The 11376-nt window shown below is 60.6% G+C and overlaps 1 protein-coding gene across 1 annotated transcript in view; it reads right to left on the reverse strand.

The window, feature by feature from the left end:
* BTBD2 (BTB domain containing 2) overlaps positions 1–11370 on the reverse strand; it is a 20230-nt gene extending 8860 nt beyond the window's left edge. Inside the window, 1 exon segment of the mRNA XM_034660005.1 lies at positions 11190–11370. The gene's annotated coding sequence lies outside the window, so the exon portion shown is untranslated.
* Positions 11371–11376: the final 6 nt, after the last annotated feature.

Consider the following 11376-nt stretch of genomic DNA (forward strand, 5'->3'; position numbering starts at 1 on the left):
CAGTGTGATGTGACCACACGGTCCCACCTGCCCATGATTTCTCAGCTCAAGGACAGGAAGGCCCAGTGGGTGAGGACAAGCAGTGAGGTGCCCACCCCCCCAGCCGGAGCACTCCATGGGGGCCGCCCGCTCTGTGCTGTCCGCCCGCGGTCCCCAGGGCTCACCCTGCAGCCCGTCTGCCCCAGAGCACCCGTCTCTGGGTCCACAAGGCCCCTGCATCACACCTACTCCCAGGGTCCCCATCGTGAGGTATGCGGGGCTCAGAGCAGCCCCCACATCCTCCTTCCCAGCCTTTGCCCATCCACGACTCCCAGCGAACGCCAGGCTGGGCAGCCCCTGACTGTTAATGTGGAGAAGGACCTCCTTCCCCGGCTCCTGCCTTCTCCTCTGTCCTGGGGCGCACCTCCCAAGCCCTATTCGGGTCGCCGTGCGGCACGGGGCTTGGGCACATCCGAGGACCAGACCCGAGACAGAAGGCCAGAGGGTAGACCGAGTCTAGTGGGGAGAACAGCCTCCCCCAAAATCACGTCCACCTGGAATGCCGGAATGGGACCTCACTTGGAAATTGTCTTCTTGGACATGACTGGTTCACATGAGGTCATATGGGAGCACGGTGGCCCTAGTCCCACGCTGGTGTCCTCATAAGAGGAGAGAAGCCACGTGGTGATAGATACAGACACAGGAGGGACATGGCCACGAGCCCGGGGGCCCCTGGAACCCCAGGAGCTGGGAGAAGCAGGAAGGACCCTCCCCGGGGCCTCCGGAGGGAGCGTGGCCCCGCGACACCTCGACCTCGGACATCTGGCCCCAGGACAGGGACAGGAAACCCCTCCGTGGTCCTGCCAGCCCGTGTGCGGGCGGCTTGGCTTCGGCGGCGCCCGGCAGTCCTGCCCCAGGCGGCTGCTGGCCTCACCATGTCCTCGGAGGCCCCGACGCTTGTTTAGCCCGCGGCGGGTCCCCGGCCCCTCACCGCGCTCCCACACGCGTTCCATAAACGAGGGGCCTTCTTGTCCCTCCCTTCCCTCCTGCTGGACATGGACATGGATTCGAAGCAGCAGTAAGAGGCCGGCGACTGCGCCTCCCGTGTCTATGCCGAGCCACCCGACACGGGAGGTCACGGACCTCACGCGCCCCCCGCGCCCTCGTCAGCAGCATGGCCCCCAACCCGCGCCCCAGAAAGGCCGCCCCCTCCAGCTCCTGCACCCCGTCGGCCCTCCGCTCAGACCCCTCGCGCCTCCAGCCCTCCTCGCCTGGCTGGCCTCCCAGTCGCAGGTCTCCTCCCCTCCCTTCTCCGAGCGCTGAGCGCCGATGTGCCCCTGGGGGGACGCCGCCTCCGCCCCACGAAGACGGCCGGGGTGAACCATGCAGACCGTGGGCCGGGACGAGAGGTGACCCAGGTGTGGAGAGCCAGAACCCGGGGCGTGGCCGGCGGGAATGCGAGCTATGCGGCCACTGTGCAAACTGTCTGGCGGCTCCCCTGCTGGCCAAACACAAGCCACCACGTGACCCAGCAGTTCCACACCTGGTGCACACGCGAGAGAAACGAGCACACGCGTCCACACGCCCTGTACACCTGTGTTCACAGAGCGTGTGTCACAGCGGCCAGAAGGGGGCTGCGCCCCAGCGTCCGTGCATGAAGGATACACAGCACAGTCCATCCACACATGGAACACGACCCAGCCCTAGAACGGAAGGGACCCTGACACCGGCCACGACATGGAGGGACCCTGAGGACACCGGGCTCAGCGAGAGCAGCCAGACCCAGAAGGACACATCCCGCAGGACCCCACTCCCAGGAGGTCCCCAGAGGCGTCCTGTCCACACAGACAGAGAGGAGCTGGTGGGAGCCAGGGCTGGAGCAGGGGGTGGGGAGTCCGTGCTTCCTGGGGACAGAGTCTCTGTGTGGGGAGATGGAACGTTCTGGAGACGGGGCGGGGGGCTGCAGGACAGGGTGCGTGTGCTTCATGCCGCGGAGCTGTGCGCCTGGAGACGGTTACGATGGTGACTGGTTGTATTTACAAACTTCACAGAAGAACAGAACGATGACAAACTGCCCGAATGAGGCGGGAACACCTAAGTATTCTGGGAAAGGGGGTGAAGGCCAAGGAGCCAGGGACAAAAGCGCTGCCCTGCTCAACACGCTCACGGCTCCCAGGAAGGGCCACAGCCCTGCACTTCCTCCACATGGCCCCCAAGCGGAGTCGTGTGTTCGGGGCTGTGCACGGAGCAGGTGTGTCCTGGAAGGTGCAAGCTGGGTTCTCCTCCAAGGACAAAGGGGTGACACGTGCAAGGGGGCCAGCACGGATTCTGGGGTGCTGACCTGGAGACAGAGGCATGGGGACCAGAAGCAAGCACAGGCATGTGAGGGTTGCACTCCAGCTCTGTCTGCTGGGAAGGGCTCGACACACGGGCACCCCGGCGGCGAGGGGACGCCCAGAGCCCGGAGCTTGGTGTCTACGCCCCACACCAACAAACGGGACCGGTTCCTTGGAGACCTGGCGGGTTCCAGGGCCGGAGCAGGGAAAGGATAAGATGAGCTTGGAGTATCTGAGAGGCAGGAAGTAAAGAAATGCTCCAAGCGTGATGGGGAAGCGTTAAGAGGCCACGGGACGGCCAAGTCTGGGGCACTGTGAGCCACCAACAATACGGGCACTGGATAGAGCACATACCCACGTCCACAAGGACGGACGATTATGCAACCGAGTGAGCAGAGCAATGAGGACGAGGGCACAGCTCTTGCCTTTAGAATTCCAGCTAACAAATGCAGGGGCAGTTACGGACGCAGACAACCACTGCCCGGCAACCATCCAAGCTAGAGTGTCCGGTGAAAACCCTCATCCCTTGCTGGACGGCCAGCAGGCACCACGGAGAAGACACGGGGGGTGTGCACAGCCTCACAGTGTCCCCGGGGAGAGCCGCTCAGAGGGGACAGTGCTGGTGCTCCAGACCACCAGCGTGGGGCCGGCTGGCCTTGGCGGGCCTTGGCCACGATGCCCCGGGAAGGACGCACGCCACTGCATGACATGCAAAGACACAGTGGGAGTGGGGGGGGTGAGGAAGGCACAGCCCGCAAGCAGAGACCGCGTGAATCCGACACGACGGGCGTCGGGATGAGGATCTCACTGAAGACGCCCATTTCCTGAGCTTGGGGGGCCAGTGCTCCAGCAACAGGGGACAGTCATGGACGAGCACGCACCTGCCAATGGCCTCCATGCATACACAAAGCAGAAACTGAGTGTTGAAGGAGAAAGACAACTGACAACCGGACAACCAGACCTGGAGCTTCCGGACCGTTCTGGAAGGCCGGCCGAGCGGGGCACAGACTGTGGCCGGCCTGGCACAGCCGGCCTAATTGACCCACCTCTGGGGGCCCTCCCCGCGCACACACAACGGTCACCAGGAGTACATGGCCCGTGCCGACATCAGCCAGAGCGTGCTCCCCAGACAGAGGGATTAAAGTGTCCGTCCACAACCAAGGGAAATCCGAGACATCCCCGTGTGTTTGGGAACCAACACACGTCAGGTGCAGGAAGCAACGCGTGGCAAACGAGAAAAGATCTCAGCTGCCCTGAAAATGAAAACACGACCCGCCACGGGAAAAGAGGCGCCGTTAGAAGCGAACGTCGCGAATCCACGAGGCGAAGCCCGGGAATCAGCGAGGGGGGCTCTGCCTCAGGCGTCCAGACGGCGGGGAGCAAACCCAACCCCAGGAGAGAAGGACGCTAACGGGACAGCGAGACCTTGTGAGCCCGGCCGCAGGGGCGCACAGAACCCGCTGCCCACGGAAGAGACGCAGGCCGCGAAGCCGGGAACATCGCTGCGGAGCCTTGAGAAGAGGAGCGACTTTCAGAACAGTTTCATGCCAACACATTAGGACAGCTGAGACGAAGGGACGATGTCCTGGGAAGACGCAAACCGCCAGGAGACTCCCAAAGGACAAGCTCGGAACACATGCAAACACAGGTGAACGGGCCCCTGGAGACCTCTCCCCGGAGGGAAGCCCCCCAAACGTTTCAGAAGGGACGGTGACTTCGGGCAGACTCTCCCAGAAGACGGAGGAGGAGGGAGGAGCGCAGCCACAAGGCCAGCACCGCGGGGGCCGACGGCGCAGACGCACTGGAAAAAGCAGGCTGGTGCTTTCCTTTTTTTTAAAAGATTTTTATCTATTTATTTGAAAGAGAGAGACTGAGCACAAGCAGGGGGAGCAGCAGAGGGAGAGGGAGAAGCAGGCTCCCTGCTGAGCGGGGGGCCCCATGCGGAGCTCGATGCAGGGCTCGATCCCATGACCCCGGGATCATGAGCTGAGCTGAAGGCAGACAGATGCTTAACGACTGAGCCCCCCCGGCTGGCGCTTTCTTAAACTGTAGAATGTCAGAGTTACCCCTGAATTCCAAGGGTCTGCTCCCAGGTATTTCTCCAGGAGGAAAGGAACCATGTCTGCACGGACTCAAGCACCAGCGCACACAGCAGCGTCACTCACAGAGCGCAGGAACTGGGCATGGCCACCCGGCGGCTGGTGAACGGACCCACCACGCCCGTCGCTGAGGCGGGATTCAGAGACCGCCTGAATTACTTTAGCGATCACCGTAACTGAGCCGGGGCGCCTCGGTGGTTCAGTCGGTTAAGCCTTGGACTCTTTTTTTTTTTTTTAAGATTTTATTTATTTATTTGACAGAGAAAGAGACAGCCAGCGAGAGAGGGAACACAAGCAGGGGGAATGGGAGAGGAAGAAGCAGGCTCATAGCAGAGGAGCCTGATGTGGGGCTCGATCCCTTAACGCCGGGATCACGCCCTGAGCCGAAGGCAGACGCTTAACCGCTGTGCCACCCAGGCGCCCCAAGCCTCGGACTCTTGATTTTGGCTCAGGTCATGGTCTCAGTGTCATGAGATCGAGACCCACATCAGGCTGTGCACTGAGCATGAAGCTTGCTTGGGATTCTCCCTCTCCCTCTGACCCTCCCCCAACAAATAGATAAATAAAATTAAAATTAAAAAAGGTAACCGGGCTGTAGCCGACCCTCGAATAGTGCGGGTCCACACACAAACGAAGTTTCTCAGTCAAGGCAGCATGGGACTGCAAACGCCCTTTCTCTTCCTATGATTCTCCTTATTCTAAGAACACAGCACATGACAGATGAAGCATGTGAACCACGTGTTAACCCGCTGCGCGTGTAACCGTGAGGCTCGCGGCCCGCTAGCCTATCAGTGGGTGAGGTGTGAGGGCAGAAAGTACGCGTGGATTTTTTGGCTGCGCGGGGGGCCGGCACCCCAACCCCCCGTGGTTCAAGGGTCGAGTGTACGGATACACACAACAGCGTGGATGAATCCCAAAAACTTTTTAAAATTTTTTTAATTTAAAGATTTTATTTGAGACAGAGAGAGAGAGCGAGCACGAGCAGGGGGAGTGGGAGAGGGAGACGCACGCTGCCCGATGAGCAGAGAGCCTGACGCGGGACTCGATCCCAAGACCCTGGATCATGACCTGAGCCGGAAGGCAGATGCTTCACCCATCAAGCCACCCAGGGCCCCTCAAACACTTTCAAGAAGCCAGACTGAAGATGACATGCTGTATCACTGTGACTACGTGAAATTTCTAAGAACAGCAGAAAAGGACAGACAGGCCGCTGACGACAGCAAGTGCGCAGGACGGCCCCTGGGGTGGCGGCCACACGGCCGCGCACACCTTCTCCATAGACACTTGTCAGGCCACACAGACCCGACTCCGGGAAAGGGGCTTGGGACCCACACCTCACGAAAACTCCCCACAAGCACGAACAGAGACACATGAGAGAAGCTGTCGGGAACCAGCGCCCGTGGTCCCGTTAGTTGAGGAAAAGCACGGACTCGCTCTCTCCTCCGCTGTGGAGCAACGGCCCGTGATCAGAAGGGCAGTGAGAAGGCGCCTGGGGGGCTCTGCCGGTCCCGCGTCTGCCTTCCGCTCAGGTCACGATCCCAGGGTCCGGATTCGAGTCCCGCATCGGGCTCCCGGCTCAGCAGGGAGTCTGCTTCTCCCTCTGCCCCTCCCCTGGCTTGTGCTCTCTCTCTCTCTCAGATAAATATTATTTTTTAAGATTTTATTTATTTATTCAACAGAGAGATAGAGACAGCCAGCGAGAGAGGGAGCACAGGCGGGGGAGTGGGAGAGGAAGAAGCAGGCTCCCAGCGGAGGAGCCCGATGTGGGGCTCGATCCCATAACGCCGGGAATATGCCCTGAGCTGAAGGCAGACGCTTAACCGCTGTGCCACCCAGGCGCCCCTCTGATAAATATTTTTTAAAAATTAAAGACTGGGGGCGCCTGGGTAGCACAGGCGTTGGGCGTCTGCCTTCCGCTCAGGGCGTGATCCCAGCATTCCGGGATCGAGTCCCACATCAGGCTCCTCCGCTGGGAGCCTGCTTCTTCCTCTCCCGCTCCCCTTGCTGTGTTCCCTCTCTCACTGGCTGTCTCTCTGTCACATAAATAAATAAAATCTTTTTTTAAAAAAAATTAAAGACTGAACTCCTCAGTTGCAACAGCTATGTTTCAAACGCTCGGTAGCCACATGCAGCTAGCGATGGACCGTGTAAATCTAGAACATTCCCACCATCATAGGAAAATCTACCGGACGGTGCCAGACCACAGAATCCACGGAACAATTATTAACATGAGCAAGCATCTGGACAGAAACTGTTCAAATCGGACAGAAATAAATATGCAAAAAACATATAGCTTCCCAGCAAGAACCAGCTGGAAAAATATAATGAAGATTATTCACAAGAGAGAAAAAAAAAGTGAGCAAAAATCAGCAATACGGGTGCAAAAGCTGTATGCAGAAAACCACAGAACTGTCCTAGGAACACAAAAACCACCCTGAACAGATGGAGAGACATCACACTCCCAGATCCACACCCTGACCTTCGCTGTCCCCAGCCTGGTGTCGCTGGGGGGGACCCGTCCTCCCAGTAAATGCCTTCAGCACGTGACAAGCTGATTCCAGAGACCCTAAGGAGCCGGGAGTCTGCCCAGGGGCCGGCCAACCACTTGCTTCTGCAAATAAAGTTTTATTGGGACATGGCCGTGCTCATTCACTGATGGGCTGTCCACACCTGGTCCATCCTGCTGGGCAGAATTAAGTCCGGGGAACAGAGGCTGCGTGGCCATTTACCTAAGTTGGCTGATGCCGGACTGGAACGTCGGCTGCATGGGGACAGGGATGCTTCCCGCCAGCACCATGTGTCTGATGCAGTGGGTGACCGATGCCCAAAGTCTTGACAAGGAATAAACTTGGGAACATGGGCCCCAGCAGCTCTCAAGACCGACCGTGAAGCCATAGTCATCACATGTTCTCTTACGCAGAACACGATCGATCGATGAAATGAGACCCCAGACAGACAGACTGCCCCATCTTCCGTACGAGCACGGATGTCTAAGATACGGATTCTGCAGAGCGCCCAGCTTACACAGAGGGGCTACCCCACCCCGGAGACACGCAGCATTGCCTCAGAGCCAGTGGCAAGGGAACGCAGACATCTGCTTCAGGCAGGGCGGGTGCCGTGCAGTTACTGAGCACCTACTGTATGCCAGGCCTTCTCCCGGGGCCGGAAGGCAGCAGGGAAGGAGAGGAGCAGGCCAACAGCCCCACGATGGAGGTGCCGTCGTCGTCGGGAGGTTAGAAGGAAAAGGTGAGGGGAAAACAGTGCAGGATTAAGGCCAAGCAGAGACTCCGGACGAGGGGCCAGGGCCCACTCCTCAGCCTACACGGACGCCGGCCCTCTTGTTCCTGCCCGGGTCAGCCTGTACCCGGAGCCCATGCCCACCGAGCCCAGGGCCCCTCCGGGGGGGGGGCAGTTAGCACAAGCCCCTCCCCCACTCTGCTCCTTGGAGTAGGCCTCAGCCGCGGCGGCTCCAGCGTTCTGGCGCTGACTCCTCTCTCTGCCCCAGGACAGCACCTGGGGGCCCAAGTGGCATCTGGTCACCTCCTTAGGCGTCCCTAGCGCGTGGCAGTATCTTCACCTTTCCTTGTCCCCGTGACCTTGACAGCCTCCAGGATGTCCGCGATCTGGATTTGTCAGGTGCCTTCCTGGGATCAGTCTGGAGCTCTCGGTTTTCTAGCTAGGTACCACGCGCTGGGCAACTCCCGACCACAGCTCATCCTCCCCCGGCCTGGAGGCCCGAAGTCCCAGATCGAGTTGAGGCAGGGCCCTCGCTCAGGAGGCGCCAGGGGAGGGCCTACCTGCCTCTTCCAGCTCTGTGGGGCCCTGGGGCCCCCTGGCCTGTGGCCGCAGCACGCCAGTGCCTGCCTCCATGGTCACACGGGGCTTCTCCTCTGTCTCCCCACCGTGTCTCTTGTAAGGACACTCGTCGTTGGGTTTAGAGCCCACCAGAAAATGCAGGATGATCTCATCTCGAGACCCTGAACTTAACCACATCTGCAAAGACCCTTTTTCCAAATAAGGTCCCACTCACAGGTACCAGGGACTGGCATGTGGACACACCTTTTTGGGGGCCACCATTCAACCCACAACATTGGGGTTATGGGTTTGGGGAGGACACACAGAGGCGAGGTACCCTTCTGGTCCCGTTCCATCAGGGGTCCCTGATGGCCGCTTGACATCACACTGAAGTTGACCTTGGCCCCTGGCTCGAGTGGAGTATGCCAGGTATCCCCATGATCGGGTGACCATCACTTCCTGGGACCTGGGCCTGGGCGGGGAGCAGCTGCACACACCAGCCCCAGCCGGGCTCCAGGACGAGGCCCACCTCCTCCACACTCAATCCCAGACTCAGCTTCTGTTCCACCACGGCCTCGGGCTACTTGCCTCTCGCCCTGGATTAAATCTCCACCTATATTTAAGCTCACCTGGACCACCGTGACAAGCACTTGGTTGGGTCACCAACTCAATCCTGCCAGAAGTCCTGGGGTGGAGTCAGTCCCAGTTCACAGGTGGGGAAACTGAGGCACAGAAAGCCCAGGCCTACTCGCTGGGCAGTCATCTACCTAACCACTGCAGGTAAAATTTCACCAGAGTGTACAAAATCACAACCCAAAGGCTGAAAAGAAAGAAAAAGAACTAGAATCTTCTATCAGTAAAGCCCCAATAGTGGGGCATCAATGCCAGGGCAAATGGGACAAGAAAAGTATCATCATCCTGACCCGGACCCTGTCTGGACATACACACTCAGGGAGTCTTGGGGCCCGGGGACGACCGAAGCCTGCAGGGACCAGTGGAAGCCAAGCTCCCGGCATGGCAGAGAACCACCCTGGGGACTCGGGACTCGTGTGGCCGGCCACTGGTGTGAGAAGCCACGGGTCCAGTGGGTGAAGGTGAATGTCGGCATGGAGGCATGTACCCCTGTGCCCAGAAGAGCCTCATCCCAGACCCCACTTTCAGGGCGACTTCTCACAGCCATTCCTAAGCACCCCCCTCTCTCCCATCCACAGCCCCCCAGGCTGCCCCATCCCCTCCCACTGCTCTGTTCCCGCATGCCGGAGGCCCCAGACCCACATGGCCTCCGGCCGTCTCTCCACCAGGTGTCTTGGCCCTGGACGCGTCCCTGCCACACCTGTCCTTCCCTAGGATGCTGGAGCCGGGGCCTGGGAGCCCACCACCACAGCCCCCTACTCTCCCTCCCCTAGCAAGCTGCCACCTGCAGGCTCCACCCGCAGCCAGGCCCCCTTCAAAGCAGACTGTCCCTCTGCCCACAGTGCGCCCGGCCCCTGCTGCCTACCCAGCCCCTCTCGTCTCCAGGCCTTCCCCCTTCCCCACCCTGCTCAGCACCACCGGCTTGGGGCACGGATCCCTGTCATCCCCTCCCAGGGACCTGTATCTTCCTCCTGCTCTCAGAGGACCTCACTAAGTACCGTGCCGGGCTGACCCTCCTACCAGAGCCCTTGCTCCCAGCCACCCGCTGCCCTGCCATTCTCCTGAGCCCCAACAGCACCACACCCCTCCCCCCACTTCTCTGGGGGTCCCCACACCCACCTCCCTCATCCCTTCTTCACCACCGACAGCCATGCACAATCGAGTACATGTCCTAAGGTTAGTGGTGCCCGGAGGGGGGGGGCTGGCTCCCCTGAAGCAGAAACCCTGAGGTCCCCCTTCCCCCTCCCTGTGGGGTTTCCAGCTGCATCCAACTGGCCCCAAAGGGCTTGGGTCAGGCAGGCAGGAGTCCTGCAGCCTCACCTTGCTGCTCCATGTGTTCCCTGCGGCTTGCTGAGGGAGGGGGGCAGCTTTAAAGGCCAGACTGGGCTGAGCACTCATTTAGAAGCACGGATGGGCATGAGGCCAGGAGGGAGGGGGCGCTTCTGGGAGGGACCCGCACATGGATCAGTCCCCCTACTCCAGGCCTGGGTGGGGGTGAGGCACATGTGGCTGCGCGCGCACACACACACACACACACACACACACACACACACACACACACACACACACGGGAGGGAGGAGCCACAGAAGGTCCTGGGGACCCAACCACAGGCCTGGAACCTTCTGCAGACAGGAATCTAGACCCAGTTGTGCATAAATAGCCAAGAAAAAGCCAGAAAGAAACATCTCAAAGGCACAGGTTAAATAAAGGCCACGTCAGAAAGGCAGGGAGGACTGCTCACGGCAGGCTGTGGAACATTCCAGGCCAGTGGCAAGAAGCCCCCCAGTTCCCCTCCCCCCATGAAGCCCTCCCAGGGAGCCCCAAACCCCCAGTTCCCTGGAGTACAAGGGGGAGAGAGTCCGAGAGACCAGGAATGGACGGGGAGTCTGACATCAGTCCCACCCTGCCCGGGGTCTGGGGCTGCACCCTGGAGACTGGCAGGGGGGCCGGACCAGGGCCAACAACGCCCCCTTTTTCAGAGAGAAAGCCTGGAGGCCGGGGCGGATATGGGGCTGGGGTGTCACAGAACTGGGATCACTGAGGGGTTATGTGGTTTAGGCGTCTGGGCTCTTGGGTTCAAGAGGCGGGGGTCCGGTGGGGGCCTGGGGATCACCACCGGGGATGGATGGGGCACTTGGTGCAGGAGGTCACGGGGGCAGGATGGTGGGGGTGGCTGTGCCTGGAGATCCCGGACTGGGCGGCAGGGTTGGGCATCATAAAGCCAGCAGTCCGCTGTGGGGTGGAGAGGTGGGGGTCCCAAGGCCAGGGTATGGCTAGTATCGGAGGCCTGAGGGGTGGATGGGGGGCCTGGCGGGGTNCCCCGGGGGTCCCGGGGCGGCGGCCCACCTGTGCGCGGGGATGCGCTGCGCGCCGAGCCCCTTGCCCACCAGGAAGTGCACGTCGCAGAGCACCTCGTTGTTGAAGAGGAAGGCGAAGCGCTCCTTCAGCGTGGGCTTGGTGGCCTGCCAGTTGTAGACGGGCTCGCGCAGCAGCGCCGCCGCCCCCGGCTCCTCGGCCGCCCGCTCCCCGCCCC

This window comes from Ailuropoda melanoleuca, chromosome 4 (assembly GCF_002007445.2).
Source record: "Ailuropoda melanoleuca isolate Jingjing chromosome 4, ASM200744v2, whole genome shotgun sequence".
NCBI classification, from domain to species: Eukaryota; Metazoa; Chordata; class Mammalia; order Carnivora; family Ursidae; genus Ailuropoda; species Ailuropoda melanoleuca.